Here is an 8,961-nt window from a genome sequence, read left to right as displayed (position 1 = left end):
ATTTAATTATTTAGGACGTTACTTTGACTTCAACATGTCGAATGAGAACCACAAGTATGAACTTATTACCCTTATCAGTGAGTTAATGTCTGAAATTGACTCAAAACCACTCCATCCAAAGAATAAACTTCGTGTATATAGTCGTTATGTCCTATCAAAACTGTCATGGCATTTCACCGTCGCTACACTCTCAAAAACATGGGTCATCGAAAATATTGATTCCGTAGTCAATCAATACATCCGTAAATGGCTAGAGATTCCAATCTCGGGAACACTTAGTTCTGTTTTCATAACTTCTAATAAATTCGGCCAAGGTATCTATCCTCCATCTGTAAAATTCATTCAATGCCAAACTGTTATTCGGAAAGCCTTAAAACTCTCTCCTAATGAAGAAATTAACGAGTTATGGAAATCTACTAATACGCACACTAATATTCAATATGACGCCTATAACAGTTCGAAAGAAGTGATTAAAGATTTCCGCTTAGGACATGAAGTTAAACTCCGAGACCAGCTTCATATTCAAGGATCCTTTTTCTCCAGTGTAACAAAGTTATCATTATTACAGCTAAACAAGGTGTGGTCTATCGCTCAATCCAAGCTTCCAAAGAATATTTACAACTTTACCATACGATATATCAATAACTCTCTTCCCACACGCAAAAACTTAAACAGATGGGGAATATCTTCGAGTTCAGAATGCACTTTTTGCCTTAACCCGGAGTCGTTATTACATGTGGTGGCTGGATGTCAATTTTATCTTGAGCGGTTTACATGGAGGCATAATTCGATCTTAAACTTTCTTGCTGATACATTGCAATCAGTAAATGATTGTACCCTTTACGCTGATATACCAAATTTCAAGAGTCCTACCATTATTACTGGTGATACATATCGTCCAGATTTGTTATTATCTTGCTCAAATGGTTTCCTATATGTGGTCGAGCTCACCGTCGGGTATGAGTCCAACCTAAGGAATAACGCTAAGAGAAAGAAATCTAAATATGAACAATTAATTTATCAGCTAAATGAAAAGTTTAAAAAAGTGAAATTTGTAAATCTTTCTATGAGCTCGCTAGGTGTATTTGGGGAAGAATGTTCCTCATTTTTAGGTATGTTGAAAGACATCGGTATTAGTGAAAATCACCAAATGCACTGTGTAAGAAAAATGTCCAGCATAGCTATTCGTGCCTCTTATTACATTTTCTGCCGCAGAAATAAAGAATGGGAAAATCCAAACTTACTAAATTTTTAAAATATCTGAACTTCTAAATCTATCTATATAAAGTAATATATATACATATATAGTCAATATTGATATAAATTCTTGTTTTTGTTAAATATTAGGATATTAGTTGTGGTTCAAGTAGCCGATTGTAAATTACCTTGATAAAGTGAGATTTGCAATTGTATTATGTAAAAACAAAAGTCAAATAAAGTTTTCATTATTATTATTATTATTATTATTATTATTATTATTATTATTATTATTATTATTTATATTATTATTATTATTATTATTATTATGATGTATTGTAGTTAATTGTAAAATTGTAGTTATTGATTGATTCAAGTAGCCGATTGTAAATTACCTTATATAAGTGAGATTTACAATTGTATATACCCTAAAAATTTATTAATAAAGTTTTCATTATTATTATTATTATTATTATTATTATTATTATTATTATTATTATTATTATTATTATTATTATTATTATTATTATTATTATTATTATTTTATTATTATTATTATTATTATTATTATTATTATTATTATTATTATTATTATTATTATTATTATTATTATTATTATTATTATTATTATTATTATTATTATTATTATTATTATATTATTATTACGACATTGAGCGGAGTAGCACGCTCCGTACATGTCTCCAGTTTAATCGAAATTTATTACTTGATTTATGCTTGATAGATTTCCAATTCAATATATTTGAAAGAATGATTCGTTCTAGTATTGTTTACCTATTTTTGTCTTGTGTGATATGTTCGTTTTGTGGAAAGGATTTTGTATCGCTTGGTCGGCATCAATGGCGGTGTAAAGAAAAGATTAATGATGCAAATTTAAATGCTAATTCTGATATACCAACTTCATATAATATCAATGTGGAACCAGTTATTAGTTCCCCATCTACATCTGTTGCTAAAAGATTAGGAGTTAAATGCTGTTGTGGAAAAGTATGCAAAGGAGCTCGAGGTTTGAAAATGCATCAACGTAGCTGCAGGGTCATATTGGGGCTAAATGACAAATTACTTGAGGATGCTAAAGAATATGAAGAAAGCAACAATGACGATGTGGGAGAGTTAAACAACACCGGCAACTCTTCAATGTGTAATGATGCCTTAAATGATGATTATCCAGAGTTAAAAAGGGGTATAAATTTACCTAAAACTGATTCCGAATGGTTAACGGCCAATGAGTATTTCAAATTTGCCTTACAGTTTAATCCTCCAATCACAAGCCACAATTTAAACACCTTGATATCACATCTAAACAGTACTATCTACAACCACTTCGCCGAAAATTTTGGTTTTATAGAAACCTTACCGGATAAAACACTCATAGTAAAGTATAAAAATCACAATGTGAAGGATCTAAAGAAAGCTTTGAAATTGCTTAAATCGACAAATTCTGATCTTCCTGAAATTAAATATGTTTCACGTCTCGTGCGGCAAAAGCTTAGCACTAATCCAAATAAATATTCTGCTAATAATACCGACGAATCGTTTAACCACGATAAATATCTAGAACGTAATTTTTGGGGATATATAAAGAACGTCATCAACCGAAATGAATCAATGCTTCCAACTTTTGGAATGAATGATTGTTACCAGTATTTTAAAAACATCTTAGCTAAAGTGAAACCAAACAAGCTATTTCAAATACCAAGCTGGATTCCATTGTTACCTAATCCGATTGCCGAATTCGACCTTGAACCACCGACATATCAACAAGTGACCAACATTATTCGTAGGATGAAAACATCTGGCTCACCGTGTCCTCTCGATCAACTCTCCATTATTTGCTTTAAACGTTGTTCATATTTAAGAACTTACCTAACAAACATAATCGAAGCAGTGTGGCTTTCAGGATCTGTTCCCGACGAATGGAAGAAGGCTTGCACAATATTAATCCACAAGAAAAGTGATACAATCTCGCCAGAAAATTTTCGTCCAATAACCCTTCAATCAGTGCCATTAAAAGTATTCACATCAAGTCTTCGCAACGCAATGTTTACTTACTTAATTTCCAATAATTTCATTGAACATAAAATACAAAAAGGATTCACTCCCAATATATCAGGAACATTCGAACATACAGCGCAAATGGCTTATATTATAAATCAGGCGAGAACCAGACAGAGATCTCTCGTAATAACCCTCCTTGACCTCAAAAATGCTTTTGGCGAAGTGCATCATAATTTGATTCAATCTGTACTTTGTTATCATCACATACCAGATCATGTACAACTCCTTATTAAAAGCCTCTACACAAACTTCAGAACATCAATTATCACATCCGAATTTAGTACCCCTTTCATACACGTTGGCCGAGGTGTTTTGCAAGGAGATTGTCTTAGTCCGTTGCTGTTTAACCTTTGCTTCAACACTTTTATTCAACATATTAGAACTGAGAAATATCAACAGTTTGGTTTTTCGCATAAACTTCTCAACCCTGTCCACTGGTTCCAATTTGCTGATGATGCCGCGGTAATCACAAGTCAACAATCAGAGAATCAGCATCTACTTGACCGATTTGCAATATAGTGTCGTTGGTCTACATGATTATTAGAGTAGATAAATGCAGTTCATTTGGCATGAAAAAGGCTCTCACTAAATCTGTCCAGTATCTTCCCAAACTAATCATGAACAGTTGTCTTATTCCAGCGACGGAACTTGGCAAGTCGTTCTGCTATTTGGGTAGATATTTCGATTTTGAAATGACAAATAATGAACATAAATCTGAACTAATCAGCCTCTTAACTAGTATAATGAAAGAAATTGACCTCAAACCATTACATCCGAAAAACAAAGTCCTTATATACACCAGATATGTTCTATCAAAACTCTCCTGGCATCTAACTGTAGCAAATCTTCCGCAAACCTGGATTTCAGAAAACCTAGACTCAATCGTCAACCAATATATCCGTAAATGGCTTGAAATACCTATTTCTGGAACATTGAGTAATGTGCATTTAACAACCAACAAATTTGGTCTCAACATCATTCCACCATCAACAAAATTTATACAGTGTCAAACAACGATTCGAGCAGCATTAAAAGCATCATGTAATGAATCAATAAAGCACCTCTGGAAAATGACGAATAACCACACTAACATACAATATGACCAGTACAGCTCAACAAAGGAAGTAATCAATTCATTTCATGAAAATCATGAACACAAACTACGAACTCAATTAATCTGTCAAGGATCATTCTTCTCCAGTATCTCGAAATTCTCTTTATCACAAGTGAACACGATTTGGCCGACCTGTCAATCCAAACTACCGAGAAACATTTTTAACTTCACAATTCGTTATATAAACAATTCACTACCGACCCGAAATAACCTGAAGAAATGGGGAATCTCCTCATCTTCTGAATGTTCGTTTTGCCTTCATCGTGAAACGTTGTTACATGTTATTGCTGGCTGCAACTCTTACTTAGACCGATTTACCTGGAGACATGACTCAATTCTCAATTTTATAGCCAATAACCTCCAATCACAACAAATCCAAGATATTTTCGCCGATCTGCCTTCATTTCTGAATCCTTCCATTATAACTGGTGATAGCTACCGTCCTGACTTACTAATCTTGACTAAAGACAACTGTCTGTATGTATTGGAACTTACCGTTGGTTTTGAAACTAACCTTAGAAATAATATAAAGCGCAAATACTCCAAATATGAAGAATTAATTGTGGAACAAAAGAAAAAATTTCAGTCAGTAAAGTTCATTAATCTCTCCATCAGTGCTCTTGGAGTCTTCGACAAACAATCTGCTGCTTTCATAAAAATGCTAGAATTAATGTACCCAAATCAAAGTCATGTAAAATATATTATTCGAAAAATTATTAATATTGCTATTAGATCGACATACTATATTTTCTGCTGTAGAAACAAAGAATGGTCCAAACCAGATTTGATGAAATTCTAATTTTGTATTTAACATACAAAAGAACTATATATATAGTATTCTGTAATGTAATTGTGTATTGTAACCATTATCTTATCTCCATATATCAAGTAGCCAATTGTAAATTACCTTTAAAAGAGAGATTTTCAATTGTACGTATAAGAGAAAAAAATCAATAAAGTTTTCATTATTATTATTATTATTATTATTATTATTATTATTATTATTATTATTATTATTATTATTATTATTATTATTATTTATATTATTATTATTATTATTATTATTATTATTATTATTATTATTATTATTATTAATTATTATTATTATTATTATTATTATTATTATATTATTATTATTATTATTATTATTATTATTATTATTATTATTATTATTATTATTATTATTATTATTATTATTAATATTATTATTTTTAATCTATCAATCAGTGCTCTTGGTGTTTTTGACAAAGAATCGTCCTCTTTCATAGACATGCTCGAAGATATAAATGTAAATAAACAACATATTAAATACTTAATTCGAAAGATAATAAATGTAGCCATACGATCAACTTATTATATTTTCTGTGTTAGAAACAAAGAATGGTCTAGTCCTGATTTGATGAAAATCTGAATTGTAAAATATTGTGTAATGTGAAATCTAGTTTAGCCCTTTGTAAAATATGTAACCTCAAGTAGCCAATTGTAAGTTACCTTTTAAGCGAGATTTGCAATTGTATTTTTTAAAAAATTTAATAAAAGTTTTCATTATTATTATTATTATTATTATTATTATTTCACCAATCAGAAGTACCGATTTGAATACATCAATTAAGCTATTAAATAACACCATCTACAGCTACTTTGCTGGAAACTTTGGTTTTACGGAATCTCTACCTAATGATTTGCTCGTTAAGAAATATAAAAGTCACAGCATAAAGGAATTAAAGAAAACATTGAAATATCTAAAATCATCAAACTCTGATCTAGCTGAAATCAGATATGTATCTCGTCTCGTGCGTAATATGCTAAAATCCGACACAACTAATAATATAGACGAATCGCTTAACCACGACAAATATATTGGACGCAATTTCTGGGGATATGTGAAGAAATTTATCGAATGCAACCAATCTACTCTTCCTACCTTTAATATGGACGATTGTTTAAGATATTTTAAGACAGTTTTGACAAAGATAAACCCAAACAAAATATTTAACATTCCAAATTGGATTCCAAAATTACCTAATCCCCTCATTGAATTTGACCTTCAACCCCCAAATTATCAACAAACAACAAACATAATTCGTAAAATGAAAACAACTGGCTCTCCTTGTCCTCTTGATCAAATCTCTATTATATGTTTTAAACGTTGTCCGTACCTCCGAACATATTTAACTGAACTAATCCAAGCGGTCTGGCTTTCTGGGTCTGTTCCTGATGAATGGAAGAAAGCTTGTACTATATTAACTGAGTTCTCGTGATGAATAAACTCCAGAGAGCTTGCATTGTCTTGTCGTCTTTCAGGCTGTTGCTGGTGTAGAGAAAAAATTTGAACATTCAAGTCTGTGATTTGTCTATTAGTTTGCTCTTTGTTGGTTATAAATTCATATATTTTTGCTATCTTACTCTCGAGAATTTTTACCGTTTCTTCAAGGAAATGCGAGCAGTGGCGTAGCCAGCATCGATAATTGGGGGGGCCCATATTCATATATTCATGTTAACAGACTGTAAAGACAATTGATTTGAAAAGAAATTAAACCTGCGTATCACGAATATATGAATATTGGCCCCCCCAATTATTGTTCTGGCTACGCCACTGAATGCGAGTTATTGATCTCTCCAGCCTCATCGATATCGCTCATATAGCTATTGCTTGATAGTTCTGACTCATTGCACAATTCGTCTTGATTGAATGGCTTCGGGTCTTGCTGAGCAAGTGGGAGTAGCTTATCTTTAATCCTGTTTGTTTCTTCTCCTTCAAGTATTAAGCTTTGCGAATCCGAATACCATCGCAATATAATTTCAGGGTGTTTAAGTTCCTTACAGCCACCTCTAGGAGTTGTCCATTGACCGTTCAGGTCTGGTAATTTAAGATTAATAAATAATGACTGTAAAGCTTCGAAGTTTCCTGTCCATTTTAATTTATCTTTAGCTGTTTTCTTTAAGTATTCTCCGGTGAGGTCTTCACAAAGACATCAGAGATAATTCCTGCTCTTCTCAAGTTGCCATCAACAAAGGGGATTTAGATTTTACTTGGTCTTTTAGTTTTACGTTGTGTTGCTCTAGCTGCTTTAGCTGCTTTCAGCTGCTCGGTGGACTACACTCAATGAGTGTAGTCCACCGAGCAATACTTTGATTAATTTCATCGCTTTGAAGCTGAGAAAAAATTCCGAAGCTACAAAATTCTCCACGCTTATTTAAAGCCCAAAAGTAAAACCAGTTTTAGTTAAGCCGTGCAATACATACTCACATATAACTACGATAGCACCAAAGATAATACACGCAGAAAGACTCCCAATGATTCTTCAAGTTGCTAAGCACAGACCTTTTCAACAAAATGTAAATTAACCTATGTATTTCAAAGAAAACATTTTTTATGTTTACAATCAGGTTATTAAATTTCAAACCACATGACATGTGAAAAGGGTAGAAAAAGTTTCAAACAGGTTGAGCTAGATAATTGTTAACCGGAGCAGTGAACTTTGTTGCTTATAGATTAAAAAGGTCGAGGCAAAGTTTCGAAAATTAACCGATCTTTAATTGTTTATGAGGAAAATTTTACTTTCGCATTTAAACCAGCAGGAGTCCATCTGCAGGTCTTCAACAAAGACAGGCCAGGGATCAATAATACCCAAGCCAAGTCCAAAATAACAAAGATAGATGATGTCTGTTTGATTAAATATTTTAACAGTATATGACATACTTTTGGCTTGTTTTCACACATCCCAATGTGTTTTGTCGTAATCCATCAGTGGATTAGAAAAGCATTCTTTTATCGCAGAAATCCATCAGTGGATTAGAAAAGCATTCTTTTATTTGTTCTAGTTTTTGTGGATAGCCTGCGCATTGCGTATGCGCGGCGCATCACTATATTATCGTTATAACTGTTGCACAGGTGTGGCATGCCAACTTCGGCAATCGTCGGATATACGAAAGATGACGAACGGTATGTTCGACACTACTTCCGGAAAGTAGTTTTGCCTAGATGAATAATCAATAAGACTCGAAGGACAGAACTACGTTTGTCAAATTGTAAAGCGAGGGTAACTAGGTAAGCAGCTACTTTGAGTTTTACTTCAGTGTATTCTAATGCTCTTTGGCACATCAATAGACCTTTCTTATAATGACATCAAACTCGGAAAGTCTGATGTCACACGGTTTGATTGGCTTGATAGTTTTGTGGACCCAATCAAACTTCGTGTAACATCAGACTTTCCCCGTTTGACGTCATTATAAGAAAGGTCTATTAAATACAGGGTGATCAAAAAAAAGGAGACCTTTAGAAATCAAGCTATTGTTAGAATTTGAATGCCTTTTCAATTCCATTTGCAAAAATAATGCTGAACCATAGTGCGTGAAGTATTGATGGCGTGCATGCATACATTAGAAAAAGGAGACCTTTAGAAAATGAATTGACGTTTGTACACAAGATTGTCTGCTCCTGGGATTTGAAAATAACTTTGATAGCATAAGGAAAAATAACGACCCAAAAATATTCAAATGACTAAGCACAAATGACTAAGCACAAAAGCGATAGCAGTATGCATGGTAGATTGTTTTAGCTGTTCCTTCAA

This window comes from Dendronephthya gigantea, unplaced genomic scaffold (genome assembly GCF_004324835.1).
Source record: "Dendronephthya gigantea isolate DGI-Jeju-01 unplaced genomic scaffold, DenGig_1.0 000027F, whole genome shotgun sequence".
NCBI lineage: Eukaryota > Metazoa > Cnidaria > Anthozoa > Malacalcyonacea > Nephtheidae > Dendronephthya > Dendronephthya gigantea.
The sequence above is the reverse complement of the archived record's forward strand: the minus strand, read 5'-3'. Positions refer to the sequence as shown.